This window comes from Notolepis coatsorum, assembly GCF_963971535.1.
Source record: "Notolepis coatsorum genome assembly, chromosome: 2".
NCBI classification, from domain to species: Eukaryota; Metazoa; Chordata; class Actinopteri; order Aulopiformes; family Paralepididae; genus Notolepis; species Notolepis coatsorum.
In genome coordinates this window covers 138,438,093-138,459,113 of record NC_140166.1, presented here as the reverse complement: position 1 = coordinate 138,459,113, position 21,021 = coordinate 138,438,093, and the positions used below count along the sequence as shown (strand labels likewise).

At 43.2% G+C, this 21,021-nt stretch overlaps 1 protein-coding gene across 1 annotated transcript in view; it reads left to right on the top strand.

Moving 5' to 3' along the window:
* The window catches only part of triob (trio Rho guanine nucleotide exchange factor b), a gene marked incomplete at both ends in the record, with an annotated part of 438,511 nt that overhangs the window by 349,223 nt on the left and 68,267 nt on the right, over positions 1-21,021 (top strand).

The following is a 21,021-nucleotide window of genomic DNA, read 5'->3' as shown; positions in this document are numbered from 1 at the left end:
CAGATCAGTGGAGTGTAGTTGTCAGTGGACTGGTTACTGTCGAGTACCGGTCCAGCGGACCTCTGAGGATGAAGGAGTGGAGGACAGAGGAGGACAGCAGTTCTGGTTCCGTGGCTCAGCTGCTGAGCTCTCTGGCTCTACCTCACTACCAGTGGGTATGTACAGCTACTAGTAACAGGCTTTGTGCAGACAGTCCTTTTCATGTGTATGGAAAAGATGGTGTGAGCGTATTTACTATTATATACTATGTTTTATGTAGTGTAGTATTTGACTTATATACTATCTTCTTTGTTAAACAACTTTGTGTTGGATAGTATTTTTTATATTTGCAATGGGGGGAAAAGGTCAAACATATAATATAAACAATTTAAATAATAATAATAATAATATATGTGTATCATATACTGTATATCAAATATATCACGTAAACAAATGACAAAAGTGGCTCACCTTAAATGTCTTTGATATATGTAATGAACAGTTAATTTGATAATTAGACAGTAGTCGGTCTTAGAAAACATTTGACACGCTTGATTCATATCTTTGATTAGTTCTGGCTGAAGCATTTCCCCGCATTTTTTCTTTTGCTGTCACGGTGTCCATCATCTGTTGCAATATTAGTTCTAGCTGAAGGTTTAGCAATAATAATAAACTTTATTTGTATAGCACCTTTCATACAAAAATTGCAGCTCAACGTGCTTCACAACAGAAAAAAACAGGCATAAAATAAAGTAATAAAAATAAAATGAATAAAAATAAAGTGCAGACATATAAAATCACAGTTTTTCACATTAGGATCTAACATCCCAATAGGCCACCTTGTTTATGGTTTGATTCAGTTTAAAAAATATACGATAATAAAAAAGAATAAGATGGAATAGACAGAGTAAAATAGTGCATCGTTTTTTTTTACAGTGCAATAAAATAGTTCTGGATTACTGTTTAACAGTTTAAAGTTGTCTTTACCTTCTCTGTAGTGACCTATAGGTCTATATGTCTCGTGTCTTCATGCTTCAAGCCGTGTCTTAATGTCTTCATGCTTGGACCTGCGCCGCAGGAAACCAGGAATGTCACATATAGCTCATGTGTACAGTGTGTGTCTCACAGATGAAGGTTATATATTTCCAGTTTTAACAGCAACAACAATAGTACCTCGTACTATAGTCTACCCATATTTTGGTTTGATTTGATTGAAGTTTATTTCAAATATGCAACATAACAAACAAACATCAAGTACATATATAGCCTTAAGCCGTTCACTTAATAAGTGTATATAACAAATTAAAAAAATTAAATAACAAAGAACAAACAAAAAAGTTTTCATTTTTTTTGTCATTTACATGTTTGAAAAGGAGTTGGTAGAAGCATACATTTATTTAATCCCACCCCTATTTACTCATCAGAACATACTATATTTTATTTACTAATTCATACATTACTAGACTTATATTGAAATATAGTTATATAGTCTACCCATATAACTCTGTATGATAGCATGTACAATAGGGCTGTATATACTCTATATATACATTTATATATTTATATTTACCACATATATATATAGTTATACTAGGGCTGTCAAAATTAATGCTTTAATTTTGGAGATTAATTAAAATTATTTAAAGCATTAAAATAAATTAATCTAGATTAATCTATGGAGTGAAAAATTAGTTGTTTTTATTTCTGTTAGCGCCGCGGATATAAGAAAGGTCTAGCTGAGTCAATGTTGATGGTTTTGTTGAACATTTGTATTTCACAGGAGAGAAACTGTATTCAAAGAAAGCTATTAAAATTGTCTTTGAATCTAAATATACTTTATTTGTGTTGATTTTACATTAATTCCATGATTTTACTCAAGTAAATATCTGTTACAAGCTTCGGTCTCAAGCAGAAAAATTCTATTTTTAATCTAGATTAATTACAGAAAATTGTGAGATTAATTAGTTAAATTTGTTTAATCTATTGACAGCACTAATTTATACACATTATCCATATCTGTCATATCAGCACAAGTACAGTACAATATACACATTATCCATATCTGTCATATCAGCACAAGTACAGTACAATGAACCAGAGTGCAAATGTAACAGTAAAGCTCAACAGTGTACTGGGTATCAAATATAATAAATTAGTACTACTGAGTAATAGTGCTGATCAGATGTATGTACAGAGTTGTAGTATTTAAGCATTACATCACACGCAGGAGTGGTTTGTGAACAATAAACCATGCCTAGGGGTGGTCGTTAGGCCCGAGGCGCAGCCTAGGGTTGTTAGACCCCCCTAGGCATGGTTTATTTTTCACAAATCACGGCTGCAAGTGGTGTAATGCTTTTATACAACTGCCACATTCATCCAACCTTATTGCTATACAATAAACACACATTAATCGAAGATTTATTGAAAAAACCATCTGCCAGAAAAAGTAGTTCCCAAAAAAGAAAAAAAGAGAAGTTGCCTCCATGTGGAAGCAGCTCGGAAGTGCATTCAACTGTTCTCAGTAGGACATCCAACCAACTAACACATCCAACTGTCTTTCAACTAAGACATCCAACCAACTAACACATCCAACTGTCTTTCAACTAAGACATCCAACCAACTAACACATCCAACTGTCTTTCAACTAAGGCATCCAACCAACTAACACATCCAACTGCCTTTCAACTAAGACATCCAACCAACTAACACATCCAACTGCCTTTCAACTAAGACATCCAACCAACTAACACATCCAACTTGTCTTTAGTTTTTAATTATGAAGTTAGTGGTTGTTATTGGAATGATTGATTGATTGATTGAACATTTTATTACCAGATGCAGAATGGGTACAATACAGTACGGCTCAATACACACAATTGTTAAGGGGATGCAGACCTACTTCTATAGAACTTCATTCTTAGATGCTTCTATAGAAAGTAGGTAAAACAAATTAAAAAGTTTTCTTTGCCCTATAGGAAAAAAAAGTTTTCTTCGCCCTATTTTTTTATTTATTTTTTTAAACCTACTTTAGAGGGCCTAAACTTAACCAGTTGGAAACCAAGCGTACAGTAATAAAATTAGCAATCAATCAATCAATCAACTCAATAGGCCATGCTCACTTAGAACAGCGCAGCACTCAGCTGCTTCTACAGTCTGACTCTCCCCCGCCGTTGCAGACAGGAGTGTGTGTGTGTGTGTGTGTGTGTGTGTGTGTGTGTGTGTGTGTGTGTGTGTGTGTGTGTGTGTGTGTGTGTGTGTGTGTGTGTGTGTGTGTGTGTGTGTGTGTGTGTGTGTGTGTGTGTGTGTGTGTGTGTGTGTGTGTGTGTGTGTGTGTGTGTGTGTGTGTGTGTGTGTGTGTGTGTGTGTGTGTGTGTGTGTCAGAAAGTGTCAGGGGGAAGGAAGAAAATAATTTAAAAAAAATTGCAAGTAATCAATCAATCAATCCGCGATTTTTTTTTTGTTCCACAATGATTCATGACCCATAGATTACACAATCCAACATTGTGTAAGAGACTAAGACATTCGCCGTGACAGAATCTGTTTATATTTAGTCGTTATGACGCTATCAACATATCCATTTGTAGAGATTATTGTCCCCTCTCGTTTCCTCCCCTCTCCGCTCTCCGCTCCCTCTACGTCTACAAAGTCAAACGGCGGAGTGATGTGATTCGGTTGTGGGCGGGTCCTGGGACCAGGAGCGTGGATTGTGAAGGATAAATACGTGTAAATGGACTGTTTCAGCCAATCAGAATCGAGAAATGTGCATGCCGTTGTATAATAATATGTACAGTGATACAGGTATAAAGTCGTACTGGCCAGCAGTGTAACTAGTAAGAGTAGGTAAGGGATATCTTCAGATATAGATATATTATCTACATGTAAAAAAGGTGTATATGCAGGTATGTACAGACAGATATATATATATATATATATATATATATATATATATATATATATATATATATATATATATATATATATATATCCACATCTACATATATATGGTAAGAATAAACAAGAATAAGAATACAAAAAAAATTATATACGGTATATACAGAGTTATATGGCTTAACCTTCTGTAGTGTGGTAGTGAAAGGGTTAAACGTGGGTGTGTATAAGTAGGCATTCAGAAGGATTATATGCAGGTATGACCAGATATCGTCATGGTAACGAGCCTACTCTCATCTGGTGAGTGAGATGTTCCCTCCGTCATGTTGAGTTCACCGGCATGAGTCACCGGCCACACAGTGAGTACTGTGAAGAGTCCGGATATCCACTCACTCACGCAGACAGTCACTCGTCCTGTCACTCATCCACCGCTGCCCCCTAGCGGTGGCTCACAGGTTGCACTTTGTGTAACTTCAAACGGCGCAATACAAGCTTTACTACGTCCATGAAACGTTGTGTCCTTGTTGCAGTGTGCGGTACCCGCGGTTTCAGAGTGTGTGGTTTCAGAGTGTGTGGTTTCAGAGTGTGTGGTTTCAGAGTGTGTGGTTTCAGAGTGTGTGGTTTCAGAGTGTGTGGTACCTGTGGCAAGGACCCTTGGCTCTATATAACCGATAGGGCATTCAGACCCTCATCTGCACCTTTGTTTACACTGTTTATTTTTCTCCTATTTTTATATTCAGAGTTAATTATATTGTTTACACTGTTTATTCTTCTCCTATTTTTCTATTCAGGTGCATTTTTTCTATTAATGAATAGGACTTCAGCCTAATTGTATTGCCTATATTTATTCTTTATACTTTATACTATGACGTCTGAGTTTCCCAGAGGGGATCAATAAAGGAACGTCTTGTCCTATCTTATCTCATCTTATCTTATCTTATCTTATCTTATCTTATCTCGCCTTATCTTATCTTATCTTATCTTATCGTATCTTATCTTGTCTCGCCTTATCTTATCTTATCTTATTTTACATTGTCCATGTCAATGTAAAAAAAAAAATATGAAATGCTTTTTTTTTTTATTGAAGCAAACAAAAAGATGCACTGTTCTTGTTGTGGAATTAACACAACATTATGCATACTTTTGACAATAAATTAAATCAGAATTTGTTCTTACTTGCTTGCCTGGGTAAATAAAGGTTATAGAAATGTAAAAAAAAAAGAAAAGATTTTTTTTTAAACCGATACCGATATTTTCCGATATCACATTTTAATGCCAATATTGGTCGATAATATCGGACATCCCTAATTATTACTACTACTACTACCACTACTACCAGTGGCGGCTCACCACTAGGGGCGCTAGGGCGCCGACCCACCTGCTGGCCAGCTGCTGTTAAATCAGAGAAGAAGAGAATAAAACTTTTTCGTTTTTGTGTTTTATAGCCCTATAAATAATATAAACATGTTTAAAATTAATAATATTTACTCATTTTAAGTATGTTTGTATTTCCAATGCACAATATAACGTTATTATCTAAATTAAAAAAACACCGTTTTCCAGAGCAGGAAGTGACATCACGTTTTTTTTATTTTTTTTATTTTTTCGTATTTCTCGGGGGCAATACGCGATAGCGCTCTGCGTGCGCGTCACAGTTTGATCGCTGTCTCCGTCACAGCCAATCAGTGCATACGGCGTTGTGCGTTGAAATATGACTATTATGTTGGAATCCGAGCGCGATTTGAAGCGGTCTAGCCAGCAGCGTGAACTTCCGTGAAGGATTTTCCATAGCCGCATTTCGCGGAGACGCTCTCTGATTGGCCGATGCCAGTATTTCTTTCCATGGCAGAATTTCACAGAGACGATATCTGATTGGCCGAATCCAATTTCTAGCTTCTAGCTTGGTTGAGATAGTTGTGTTGTTGTGAGATGCATGCAGCTGTTTGCCGTGCCGTGACTGCAAGTTCTTAAGCTTAGGCACTCTTTCAAAGTTGGTTAAGGTTAGAGTTTGTCTTAGAGCATGGCGATAGAACGCCAGGTAGTTTTGCAGTCTGTTCGAGCGGAAATGGACAAAGGTGTACTTGTTGAGTGTTGTGGCAACGAGCTCAGCTGAGCTAACACTTGGCTAACTGCTAACTTGGCCCTGGACGTTCAACTAAACAGTGAGTCTATCTCTCTCTCTCTCTCTCTCTCTCTCTGTATCTGTATCAATCTTGGATGCAATAATAACGTTACTTACCACACTGACTATCTCGATGGCTCATTGATTTAACTACTGCAGCTCTCTCGGATTGAAAATACGTGGATTATGGCTTGTTCAATATCGTCTATGTTTGAATGAATGAATGAATGAATGAATGAATGAGAACTTTATTAACAGATTGCAGAATGGGTACAATACAGTACGGCTCAATACACACAATTGTTAAGGGGATGCAGACCAGAGAAAGACGTTTTTCTTGTTTACATCAGGGTCCCAGATTTTCGATTCATATCGATAGTTTAATAGCTAGCCTTGGCTCGTTTAACAATATGCAAAATATGTGTACAGCCCTGTACTCATACTGAAGTTATTCTTGGTATATAATAGGTCTGATTGTGTAACGAATCGATTCCACGTCGCGCTGTGTGTGAGAGAGAGAAGGAGAGAGGGAGAGATCTGCCTGTGTTTGTAGACGGGCGAGTTTTGTTTCTAACTTTTCTATTTATATATTGTGTTTCAAGTTGTGAATTAGAGTCTAGACTATACTTTATTTGACTGGTTGTGTGTTGTTGTAGTAACAGCTGAGCGACTCGTTCATAAGAGCCGATTCATTGCCGTGAGCGTGAGTCGAATCGCTCACGTCTGGCAATGAGTGTTGCGTGGTACTGTACTGTACATGTTTGGTATATGTTTGGTATAGCGCCCCCTAGTGGCGAAACCCAGCGGCCGCCACTGACTACTACTACTATTATTACTACTACTACTACTACTACTACTACTACTACTACTACTACTACTACTACTACTACTACTACTACTACTACTACTACTACTACTACTGTAGCTGAGGGGTACAATTCCCTGACTGTATTGTTAGATATGATATTTAATACCACTACCTCATGTACTTTAACTTCTGGCCACCCAGTACAAGATATAAGTATGATGAACACTTTCCCACCTGATGAAACGAACCAATACAAATGGACCAAATCGAATATTTAATACAGCAAAGGGTGTACACAATATTCACTTAATTACATTTATGATTTGAAATGTTAAGTATGCACTTTTATGGCAAATGAGTATTCGTAGGTAAATCAACATTGAATGTCCAATCTCTGGTTGCGCAGGGAGTAAGTATACAACCTGGAATATTTAGGAAACGATAGCGATAGTACTTAAATAATTATAGCTGGATACACTAAGGGGGGGGGGGGTCCCGCTGGTTGTAAGACAGTAGGAGGGGGGGGTTAGAGAAGTCGCTGGCGGTATCCCATCTGGCCGACGGTGTCTTGGGAGAATCCAAAGTCTTAGACCCAGTGCCCACAGAACCTGGGGCCGTAGACGAACACAGCTGGACCCTCTGTGGAACGGTATCTGCCGGTCCACAACGGAGAGACGTGGTGCGACCTCACGTGTAGAGCGCCGCCTCACCTGTAGTCCTCTCCGGGGGGTAATTCCAACACTCGACAGTGTTGGCCTTTATCCATGGAATAATCAAAGCACATAAAGCATAATCCAAGAGCCGTGGAAGGCTCGCCGTCGTCGGGTAGAGTAATCCAATATACAGGTCCAGTCGCTCTTGACCCGGAGCTCCTCGGATGCAATCACCACTAGGGGTCTGACCAGCCTGGATAAGCGTCCAGATAACGTCAGGAACGATGGGGGTACTGATAACTGTAGAACTCGAACCGAACGATGCACCATACATAAATAGACTATTATTAGCTTAATAGAATACGTCCAACTCGACGGTATGGTGCCAAACTATGACCATTCAACTATTAATCTACACGATATCTCAATGCCTATTCTGGGCCAAGTAGGCCCTACTACACCGCACGTGCTTCGTGGGGAGGCTTTTGCGTCTGTCACTCTGTTGGGGGGTAAAGAACTGGACTAAAAGGAAAGTTCTACTTTACGAGCGTCATATATATATGCGCTATGAACAAATAGTACCACACGTATTTCGCCCGGCATATTACTGCGCGGAACCGGGGGCTGCCTCGACATGTTAGGCGGCACGATTGAACTTGAACCTAGGGGTATGGCAACCTGGCGCCAGGTTCTAGTCCAATGGTAGAATGAAACTATTATGGGCTGTTTAGTAGAAACGGGGATATTCAATGCATATTGTACAAGGAATATACAGGGGATATCAAACGATATACAAATACAATTAAATATATATATATATAAATAAATATACATATTCGGTTTAATCTGATCCTTCACAACAGCCGCCCCCTAATTAGTCCCACCTAATTAGCTAAGCAGAGACAGATTAACCGCACTGTCTTCCACTCAAGGTCCGCTGTAAGGTCAGTCAACTCACAAAGTCATAGGGTCATGGTCATCATCGATAGTATCTGGGAGTCGGGGCAGTTCTATGAGCCTCGCCACGGGCCGTGTGTAGGTGCGCCCTTGGACGAGTACTTCAGCTGCTCGGACCTTGCCATCGGCACCGGTGATCACTTTGCTTACGCGGCCAGCCGGCCACATAGCTCTGGGGAGTGACTGGTCAACTATCATGACGACTGTTCCTTCTGTCAAATTGTCTCTCTCTTTTACCCACTTCTGGCGGGTCTGTAGAGACGGTAGGTAGTGAAGTAGGAAGCTGCTCCAAAACTTGTCAGCTAGTACTTGGCTGTACCTCCACATTCTTCGGCCGTTCGCTTCTTCGGGCCTGTACATTGTCTGGGGTAGCGCGGGGTCCAGCCGCCCCATTAGGAGTGTGTTGGGGGTGACTGGGTCGACATCTGCTACATCACTGGAGACGTAACCGAGGGGTTTGGAGTTCAATACTCCCTCGATCTCCGTGAGGACTGTCATTAGGACTTCCTCTGCCACAGTCTGGGCTCCGAGTACGGCATACAGGGCTGTCTTTATAGAGCGTACTTCTCGTTCCCAGGTTCCACCGAAGTGGGGTGCGTTCGGGGGATTAAACTGGAAGTCAACCTGGGCTGGAGCGAGGTGGGTCTTAAGTTCTGGGCCCATAGCTTGGAAGCTCTCTCTCAGCTCTCTTTCTCCGCCTTTGAAGTTGGTCCCGTGATCAGACAACAATGTAGACGGTTGTCCTTTCCGTGATATGAATCTCCGGAAGGCCATAAGGAATGAGTCTGTGCTCATGGTCGGAAGGAGCTCGATATGTATCGCTCTGGTGGTCATGCATTTGAATACAATACCCCACCGCTTCTCGGTGCCTCTTCCTCTCTTTATATACAACGGGCCAAAACAGTCCATGCCTGTGGAGTGGAATGGCTTGTCGCCGATTCGGAGGCGACAGGGGGGTAGGTCAGCCATCCGTGGTATGCTGGGCTGCGCGCGCCACTTACGGCAGTCTAGACAGGTTCGCTGGAAGCGCCGTACTGCTTCTCTCCCTTGTAATATCCAATAACGACGTCTGATCTCCGCGAAGACTCTCTCTGCTCCGGCGTGGTGCACATCCTCGTCGTATTTCTTTATGATCAGCTCTGTGACCTTGTGTCGGCTGTTCAAGACGATCGGGTGCTTAATGTCATCTGGTAGATCGGGGGCTCTCCGCAGGCGACCACCCACTCTGATGAGATTATGTGCGTCACTCTCTGGTGCCAGGTGAATCAGTCTGCTGTCTGATGTGAATCAGTCTGCTGTCTGATGGGACGGGGTTTCCTCCCTGTAGACAGTCTAGCTCATCGGGGAACGAGTCTCTCTGGGCTCGTTGTAGTAGAAGAAGTTCTGCTTCTTCGTAGTCAGCTGCTGACATGTCAGTGGTGGACTGAATCTCTGGGTGGTGCTGCAGGAATGTCCTTTGTTGCGCACTCTCTAGGGTAATGCAGTCATCTATGTTCGGGTCTGTGGAGGCGACAGTGCTCAGTCCACAGAACATAGGCTTCTTGTTCTCAGCCTCCTCTCTACTTGCTTCCCTCGGGGTGGGCGTAGGCCAATCTCCTTCCGGGAGCTGGAGGAATGCTGGTCCGTCACTGTAGATGTTGTGATGGGTTAGGTCATCCAGGGACATTCCCCGGGTGATGACGTCAGCTGGGTTGTGTTTGGTATCCACATATCTCCAGCTTGCTTCTTCTGTTAGTTCCTGAATCTCGGTGACTCTGACTCCCACGAAGACTTTGTATCTGCATGAATCAGACTTAATCCATGTGAGTACTGTCGTGGAATCTGACCACAAGATTGTTCTATGCACCGGAATGGTGAGTTCACGTTGGATTAACGTGGCTAGATGCGCTCCTGCGAGGGCTGCGCAGAGCTCTAGACGTGGGATAGATTGTTGCTTACGTGGGGCTATCCTTGAGCGGGCCAGTATGAAAGCAGTGTGTATCTCTCCTCCCATCTCTTGGGCACGTAAATAAGCAACCGATCCGTAGGCTACTTCGGAGGCATCGCTGAAGACGTGTAGCTCAATCTCGCATGTCTCTGGCCTCACTGTGGATGGGAAGTAGCTGCGGCGTATGTTGACACCTGGGAGTGAGCGGAGTTCCGTCTCCCACTCTCTCCATGTTGAGGCAAGGTGTGCGGGTATTGGGTCGTCCCAGCCCTGGTCCTTGTCCCATAGTGCTCGTACAATCATCTTTGCCCTGGTGGTGTAAGGTAGAATACATCCCAGCGGGTCATATTGTCTGGCGAGTGTTCTGTACACACTCCGTCTGGTGGTCGGTATCGCCGCCGACCTTCCTTGCTCTGGAGCCAAGGGTTTGTGTCTATAGTGGAGCGAGTCTGTTTTGAAGCGCCAGACTAATCCTAGTGTCATTTCTTGGGCTTCTCCTGGGATTGTCGCCATCCAGGTCTCGCTGCTGGCAGCCTTGTCTGCGGAGGAGAGGCTGCGCAATACGTGCGGGTCACTGCTGGCCCACTGCCTGAGATCAAAGCCTCCTTTGATTAGGGAGGCGCGTAACTTGATTAGGAGGGCCTCGGCTTCTTCTTGAGTCGAGACGCTTTGTAGACAGTTGTCTACGTAGAAACTGTTCTTCACACTGTGTTGGCCCTCTTCATCTGCTTCTGGGTCCTCTGTGACGTGTTTCTGTAGTGCAAATAATACTGGGGGGTCGCTGCTGGCCTGCTGCCGGAGATCAAAGCTGTCTTTGATCAGGGAGGCGCGGAGCAGCGCACGGCGTCGCCAGTCTATTTTCTTCTCGACAGGCTGCAGGAGTGTGGTGTCTCCTTCTGTCGTTCTGGAGTGGAAGCAGCTAGTGGCTGCGGTTCGGTTGAGAGATTTAGCGAGGGGGCCTTGTAATGTCCATCCTAGGCGGGTCTCGACGGCTGCAGGACAGCCTCGGGGACCTGTATGGACCCGGTCAATCGGGACTATGAGTTCTGCATGGTCGGAGCCTATCAACAGGGTCGGGGTAGCGCCGTTTATGAGCGGGATAGGTAATTGGCGCAGGTGCACATATTTATCCATCAACTTGGTGACAGGGTAGGTGTACTGCGAGAGTCCTATTTCTTGGCTGGTGAAAGCATTTGTGATCTTGTACTGTCGCTCTGGCTGCCCGTTGGCTGCGATAGTGAAGGAGACATTCTCGCCCTTTATCGTCTTCAAATCTCTTCTTATTGTCCGAATCGTCATTTCGTTCTTGCTCCCCCGCAGTCCCAGTTGAGTCGCAGCGGAGGCGAGCAGAAGGGTCTTCTCTGACCCGTCATCAAGGACGGCGTAAGTGTCCATGACTTTATCCTGGTAGCTCAATGTCACACGGACTACCTTTAAGAGCACTTGAGCTCCGTTGCTGCTGGCGGGATCAATGTACATGACACTTGCCTTGGTGCCGCTCCGTGGTGCAGGTGTAGGCCGTCTTCCGTTACTATCGTGTAGTATATCTAGATGGGCTCCATCGCACCGGCTGCACCTTTTCTTTAGGCGGCATTCGGCTGCCATGTGGGGCCGCGCACATCGATAACAGCGCCGGTTGGACTTTATCCATTGGCTCACTTCTTCTGCATTCATCTTTGTGAATGTGTCACATTGTGACAGCCAGTGTTCTTTCTCACAGTAGGGACACGCTATCTTCCACTTCTCCCTCCTCGAGGGGGTGCTGTGACTCTTACTGCTCGGTACTGACTCTGATTGGTGCATGACAGTCACCGATCTTCTTCCATAATTTATTCTCCTGGGTCCCTCTCTGGAGCTTGGCGTGCTCCGCCCGAAGGTGTCCAGTCGTAAGCTGCTGACCTCTCTCGCCAGGAAGTCGGCCAGATCAAGGAGGGATGGCTCGGGGCCGTCGGGATCTCGGTAGTCCCTCTGCCGCCGAAAGCGCTCCTGTCTTGCGGGTGGCAGCTTCTCCAAAATCCTCTCAACGTTAGAGTTGGCGTACAGCTCATGCCTGCCCTTCTCCCGTTGAGCTCCCAGCATCCCCACCAGGGACTGCACTTTGATTGACAGGTCATCTAGTGAGCGATTGTCTGTGGCTGGGGGTAGGCGGTCAATATGCCTTATCTCCTGGATTACGTAATCCCATATACGTCCATATCTTTGATCCAGCGCTGCAAGGGCCGCTGTGTATGGGGTCGAGGAGGTAGCATAGGCTAGCGCTATATTGTGTGCTCGCTGTACTTTCAGGTGCTTCAATAATATTGCATACTTGTGGCGTTCATCAATGACATCCGCCAGCATTGTCTCTAAGCACATCCGGAGCTCCGTGTACTGTGCTCGACTCTCATAGACGAAGTCTGGGATTGATGGCGTGGCGTTGTATGACGCCGTGGATGGCGAATACATCGGCGAGCGTTGGGGGAGAGACCTCCTGGGCGAGTCCCCTCTTGCGCTTCGCTGTGGGCCGGTACTGGCAGGGTACCATGGCCCGCTGGTCCAGGTACTGTTCCTCGGGGCTGGTCGTGCGTCGTGCTCACCCGTAAATAGAGTCGGGGGTCTGTAGCGCAGCGCCGCGGGGGTATAGCCTGGACTGTATGGGACCTCCTGGTCCGGTGGAGTACTGTGCTGTCGTCGGGCTTGGTTCTCCTCTTCTCCCTCTTCTTCTTCTATCAAATCTTCCAGATCTTGTAATCGTTTATTTAGCTTCTCCGCAGTGTAGGCCGCTCCTTCCTTGTAGCTGGGTCTCGCTTGGACCGGTATGGGAAGGGGGTCTGCGGGGGGTCTAGACTCGGTCTGTTGGTCAAGTTCAGGGTCGCTTGCTCGTTGCGGTGACGCTGCTCTTAATAATTAATAGTTTGAAACACAAAACAGCTCAACATAAATACAGTACCATACAGACAAAACTAAACTCACAAACAATAAACAATACAATACAGTACAATACAGACAAAACAAAACTCACAAACGGTACAATACAGACAAAACATACTAACAAAATGGGGGGGGGTGGGGGGGGGTGCAGATCAAACACTTCTGCTTTCAGTCATAAGTATTCTCCAAATATGTCCTTATATAGATCCAGGGACCGTCCTCTCCATGGTCATGTTCAGCGAGCGTTGAGGCTGCTCGTTCCATTGTCAATAGGTCCATGAAATCCCTCATCCAGGTGTCCATGCAGAAACAATTTGGCTTTTGGATCTTCCAGTTCATCATGATAGTACGCTTAACTGACATATGTGCTAGTGTAATGATGCGTTGCGTAAGTGCTGATTGTATACCAACTACCCCTATGCCCAAGAGGCAGACTTTTGGACATAAGGGTATCTTAACACTGAGAATAGAGGATAGTCTTAAAATGACCTTGTGCCAAAAACTCTTCACTGTGGGGCAATGCCACAACATGTGGATGAGTGTTCCTACCTCCCCACATCCATGCCAGCACAAATCTGAGATGGCTTGATCCATTTTTTTAATTTTACATGGTGTAATATAAGCTCGATGAACTACCTTTAATTGTATCATTTTATATCTTACACATTTTGATGATGTTGTTGTATTTTTTAAAACCGTCTCCCATTGTGGAGCAGTCAAGGAGACCTTCAAATCCCTCTCCCACTGCTGTTTAATGGAGGCCAGGCCATCTGATGAGCTAAGTGAGAGTAACCTATAGATCTTAGATACTGACCTCCTTTCTGAAGCGACCCTTCTTAGTCTGTCATCCAAATCCTTATGTATCCCCATATCTCTATTTTTCATGGATACTGATCTTACTACAGATCTCAACTGAAAGTACAACATGAATTCACTATCTCTTAAATTATACAGATCTTTCAATTCATTAAAAGGTATCGTCTCTCCATCCTTCACAATCTGTCCTAGTTGATGTATTCCTTTACCCTGCCATGAAGTATTTACTAGTGTGCTGCCCCCAGCCATTAACAGGGGGTTAGACCATATGGGGCATGAAGGTAAAGAGATCCCTTTGAAGGCTAGCCGTTTCTGTAGGGTTTTGATTATCTCACATGAAAATCTTATTATCGGGTTATCCATTTTAAAGTTAGGTTTGGGGTGAAACCATAATGATACCAAGGATACCGTCTTACTAAGTTCTGATAAAATATTCTCCTCAATCCATTTCCAACTGCCTATTTCGGTCTTGCATATGTAACCCCATGACAAGGGGAATCTGGCATTATAAGAGAGATAGTATGAGTAAACATCCGGAATACTAAGTCCACCGCTATTTCTTGGTCTCATCAATTTCTTGTAGCTGATTCTAGGTGTCTTCTCCCTCCATAAGAAACCTGTAAATAGCTTATTTATCTCTTTAAACCAATACGAGGGGAATTTGAGTGGAACAGCTGATATTAGAAATGATATTCTAGGTAAAATATTCATTTTTATTATCTCTGCTCTACCCCATAATGAAATGGGTAACACTGTCCATCTCTTAATATCCTCCCTAATTGTCTTCAAGAGGTGTGGACCATTAGAATAAAAAATCGTGTCTATAGGTGTCCGGATGTTTATTCCGAGGTATCTCATAACTTGTGATCTCCACTGTAAGGGGGCAGAACCAATATGTGAAGGATGGGTCAGGTTATTCAGAGGAATAGCTTCACTCTTATTAAAGTTCACCTTATATCCTGAAAACTCCCCAAATGCTTTAATCAGCTTCATCACCTGTGGGATTGATTGACAGGGTTGTGTTAGTGTTAATAGTACATCATCTGCATACAGATTAGCTTTAAAGTCATGCCCCCCAATATTGATGCCCGTGATTTTCTCCTCTGCTCGTATGGCACATGCCAGCGGTTCGAGGGCGAGGATGAAGAGTGATGGAGAAACCGGACAACCCTGTCGGGTGGACCTGAATAGCTGAAACGGTTGAGATATAATGCCATTTGTTTTAATTGAAGCTAGTGGTTTGTTGTAGAGCGCCATCACCCAATGTATGACCGTGGGTCCAAAACCGAATCTGGTAAGAACATAAAACAGATAGTGCCATTCTATTCTGTCGAAAGCTTTCTCAGCATCCAAGGATAAAGCTACCGCTGGTTGTTGTAGGTTGCCCGCTTTTGACATGACATGAAATAGTCTCCTCATATTATTAGAAACGTGGCGGCCTTTAATAAACCCTACTTGATCAAGGTGGATCAGTGAAGGCATGACTGTCTCTATGCGCATGGCCAGGATCTTAGCAAATAGCTTATAATCGCTGTTCAATAAACTTAAGGGACGATAATTACCCATTTGTGAGTGATCTTTATCAGGTTTAGGTAACAAAGAGATAGTAGCCTGGCACATACTCTGAGGCATGGATTGATGAACTATTATGTCATTGAATACTAGTGTAAGCAGTGGGGTTAGCCTGTGTTGAAACTGTTTGTAAAACTCTAAGGTGTATCCATCATTCCCTGGTGCTTTCCCTGTTGAAAGGAGGTTCATGGCAGATATGATTTCTGATTCTCTGATAGGACCCTCTAAATGCTCCCTTTCTACCTCTTGTAATGTGGGTAAGGATATGTCCTTAAAAAATATATCCATGTCTTCCTGTTTTTTAGATCCTTCTGACTGATAGAGTTTACTATAAAAATCACTGAAAGCTTTATTAATTTCTGTTTGTTCATAAATAACTGCACCTGTACTATCACATATAAATGGTATTGATTGGCGATTTTCTAATTGTTTTAATCTTAGTGCTAGCATCTTACCGGCTTTATCTCCTGATTCAAAATATTTCCTACTGAGTCTGAAAAGAGCTAACGCTGTCTCCTCATGTATAATTGATTGCAACTCTGTCTTAAGAATCAACATAGTATTTTTCAGTTGTATATTTCCAGGGTTAAGCATGTGTTGTGTTTCTACAGCCTTAAGTTCTAATATTAAGTTGTTTTTCTTCATTATCATTTTCTTCTTTCTGGCTGTAGAATAGCTAATAATCCACCCTCTGCAAGTTGCTTTGAATGCTTCCCACACCATTTGTATTGAAGGGACAGATTTTAGATTAATATTTATAAATTCAGTTATTCTCTCATTTATCAAAGATACAAACTCTTGATCTTTTAGCAAAGAGTTGTTAAATCTCCATTGTTTACTTTTGTGATTGTTTACAGAGAGAGCTAAGCGCACTGACATGGGGGCATGATCTGAGATTATAATATTATGGATGTTGCACTCTATCACATTCTCAACTGTACATTGTGAAAAAAGAAAGTAATCAATCCTTGAGTACGAATTATGAGCGTGTGAATAGAAAGTATATTCTCGGGCAAGAGAGTTTACTACCCGCCATATGTCTGTCAAAGCCAGAGATACCTGCAACTCATTGAGCGCTGCTGACAATGCACCATCTGATATGAGTGGGTGGCCCGATCTATCCACTGCCGGGTCACTAACTAGGTTGAGATCACCTCCTAAATAAATATGGTCTGCCGCAAAATGAGATAATGCCACACTCAATTTGGATAGAAATTCGGCCTGACCAATATTGGGTGCATAGACATTTACTAACGTGCATTTAGTATTTTGTAAAAAACCTGATAGAATGATAAACCTGCCATCCTTGTCAATAATTTTTTGAGATAGTCTAAACGTCAGTCGTTTTGCTATTAAAATACTGACGCCCCTAGATGCCCCGGTACCTGGTGCTGAGTAGGCCTGGCCTACCCATCTCTGTCTCAACTTAATAGAGTCCTCATCCTTCAAATGTGTCTCCTGCAACATCGCAACATCACAGTCCAGGGATTTCAAATGACTAATGACTTTATATCTCTTTGTTTTATTTGAAACCCCGTTTACATTCCAACTAATCATGTTAATTGTGGCCATCAAAAATTATATTGCGCTTTAGCTTGTTGAAAAGGTTGGATAAAAAGGAAAATACTGAATATATGTTGAAGTTATCAATGGTCTGCACCAACAAGGGGAAATACACACAAAACACATAACAAACCATACAAGAAGTGCCAATAAAAGGGCACACACATAATATAAGGGAGATAGAACCTGTGTCCATCCCCTGTCCGTGAACAAACTGATAAACACAGTTATCCGCACGCAGTGATCAGACCATGTCCTTAATTAAATGCATGATCCGTGCATCCGAAATTATTACTATAGGGGCAGTGCAATACATAACCTCAGAAAACAAAATAATATATATATACCTACATATACACATATATATATATATATATATATACATACATACACACAAACCAAAACAAAATGTATTATAATAATAAACAGTATAATGAAAGAGGCTGCCCTTAATGTTCATTGCATACCTTGCACGGGATCTTGCTCAAGTCATCACCCACACTAAATAACTCAGTTGTCATGTCTACTGTCAACTGTCAACTGTCAGTGAGTGGTGGGCGTGTCATACCTCTATGCTCTGTCCATTAACCAAAAATATTAGGAAGCTTGATCTTCAATCCTTTCGCTGCATCCGTGGGGTTATTATAGATGGATGTTTCGCCGTCGATGGTGACTATCAGCCTCGCAGGGTACAGTATACGCTGCTCTTGACTGCTGTCTCGACGAGTTCCTTGAGCCCCTGGCGGAGGGAGAGGGAGTTGTCCTTTTGATCAGCTGCTCTATTAGTTGCGCTTGTAGTCTGTCGCGCTCTGCGTCTCTTTGGGCACCGGCAGCGGTGCGCTGGGCGTCGGCGCGGTCTCTTGCCATATTCTCTTCCATCTGGAAGCGTCTCATCTCCAGACTTGTGCGCTGTTCTTCGCTCCGTTGCTGTGCTTGGAGGTGTTCGCGCTCGCTGGTCGCCTGGGCTTGGAGACGTTCGCGCTCGCTAAGCGTCTGTGCTTGGAGCCGATCGTGTTCGGTAGAGGCTGTCAGGCTGACGAGGAACGCCTGTTGTAGTATCCTCTCCGCTTCGCTGGGGGAAGGCGGTAGTGGAGGTGAGCCGCTCTTGCGTGAACCACTCCTGGGGGTACTCGGTGGGGAGTCCTGGAGCTCTAGTTCCTCGGCGCTCTCCTCTTCTTCTTCCGTGCAGAGTTCTCTCTCTGTAGGGTTGTCTTCCTCCCGGGGCGTGTCGGGGACTACTTCTTTAGTAGTGGCGGGGGGTAAAGGCATGTCAATTCCCTCCTGGTCTCCACCGTGGGCTTGGTCAGTTACATTAGGACCTACTAGGGCCTCTGTGGTCGGGGAAACCTGGTCGTTAAGGTCAGACATAATTTTACTTTCTACTTTTACTACGTTTACCGTTTGTCGAAGGCTAGGTAGTTGACTGACAGTGTAAGCCTCTAAGTACTGAGGTGTCTGTCGTCTGCGCCGCGGGCGTTCTAGGTTAGGAGGATCGTTTCGTGGAGTGTTCATCATAGGCCATTTCGATATTAATAACACTATATTAATATTACACTAGTTACCATCCGGCTCGAAGGACCAATTGTAGCTGAGGGGTACAATTCCCTGACTGTATTGTTAGATATGATATTTAATACCACTACCTCATGTACTTTAACTTCTGGCCACCCAGTACAAGATATAAGTATGATGAACACTTTCCCACCTGATGAAACGAACCAACACAAATGGACCAAATCGAATATTTAATACAGCAAAGGGTGTACACAATATTCACTTAATTACATTTATGATTTGAAATGTTAAGTATGCACTTTTATGGCAAATGAGTATTCGTAGGTAAATCAACATTGAATGTCCAATCTCTGGTTGCGCAGGGAGTAAGTATACAACCTGGAATATTTAGGAAACGATAGCGATAGTACTTAAATAATTATAGCTGGATACACTAAGGGGGGGGGGGGGTCCCCGCTGGTTGTAAGACAGTAGGAGGGGGGGGTTAGAGAAGTCGCTGGCGGTATCCCATCTGGCCGACGGTGTCTTGGGAGAATCCAAAGTCTTAGACCCAGTGCCCACAGAACCTGGGGCCGTAGACGAACACAGCTGGACCCTCTGTGGAACGGTATCTGCCGGTCCACAACGGAGAGACGTGGTGCGACCTCACGTGTAGAGCGCCGCCTCACCTGTAGTCCTCTCCGGGGGGTAATTCCAACACTCGACAGTGTTGGCCTTTATCCATGGAATAATCAAAGCACATAAAGCATAATCCAAGAGCCGTGGAAGGCTCGCCGTCGTCGGGTAGAGTAATCCAATATACAGGTCCAGTCGCTCTTGACCCGGAGCTCCTCGGATGCAATCACCACTAGGGGTCTGACCAGCCTGGATAAGCATCCAGATAACGTCAGGAACGATGGGGGTACTGATAACTGTAGAACTCGAACCGAACGATGCACCATACATAAATAGACTATTATTAGCTTAATAGAATACGTCCAACTCGACGGTATGGTGCCAAACTATGACCATTCAACTATTAATCTACACGATATCTCAATGCCTATTCTGGGCCAAGTAGGCCCTACTACACCGCACGTGCTTCGTGGGGAGGCTTTTGCGTCTGTCACTCTGTTGGAGGGTAAAGAACTGGACTAAAAGGAAAGTTCTACTTTACGAGCGTCATATATATATGCGCTATGAACAAATAGTACCACACGTATTTCGCCCGGCATATTACTGCGCGGAACCGGGGGCTGCCTCGACATGTTAGGCGGCACGATTGAACTTGAACCTAGGGGTATGGCAACCTGGCGCCAGGTTCTAGTCCAATGGTAGAATGAAACTATTATGGGCTGTTTAGTAGAAACGGGGATATTCAATGCATATTGTACAAGGAATATACAGGGGATATCAAACGATATACAAATACAATTAAATATATATATATAAATAAATATACATATTCGGTTTAATCTGATCCTTCACAACAACTACTATTACTACTACTACTACTACTACTAATACTACTACTACTACTACTACTACTACTACTACTACTACTACTACTACTACTACTACTACTACTACTACTATTACTACTACTACTACTACTGATTTGATTTGATTTGATATTTTTTATTTTCGTGTCTTACATACAGATGTATGCCCAGCCCATATGGGCTTACAAGACACATAACAATAAGTATATAATAATATACTTTACCAATTACTTAACAAATGACATAGACCAAGATGGCCATAAAAAAAGATAAATACAAGAAAATACAATAAAACGTAATATAACACAAGCTGTACTCAATGTAAATAAACAGAAAAACAGAAAAACAAGGTGAATTCAAATACAATTATATAGGATACAGTGTGTTTTGTCTAGGTGCCATGCCTTCTCCAAAAATCCTGCAAAACCGAAGATGTCCTCCACAAAAAAACAACTCAACATACAGCTCTCAGACTGCCAAAACAAATCTGGGTTTGCAATTTGAATTTTTTCAAATAAAGCCCTCCTCAAAGTGGTGTACAAAGGGCAATAAAAAACAAAATGATATTCATCCTCCACCACTCCCAGATCACACAGAACACACAACCGCTCCTCCTCAGGTTTACCCTGGAATCTACCCACTTCCACAGCCAATGGCAGGGTGCCAGACCTCAACTGGGCACACAGAGACCTCCGTCTTCTCTTTAAGTTTAACATTACATAAGGTTCAGTAAAATACTCATTTTTAATTGCAATATATTTTCTAAGTTTAGGTTTTTTCAAAATCTCCACCTTCCACTTATCCTGATGGATTGTTGATAATTTTGTTTT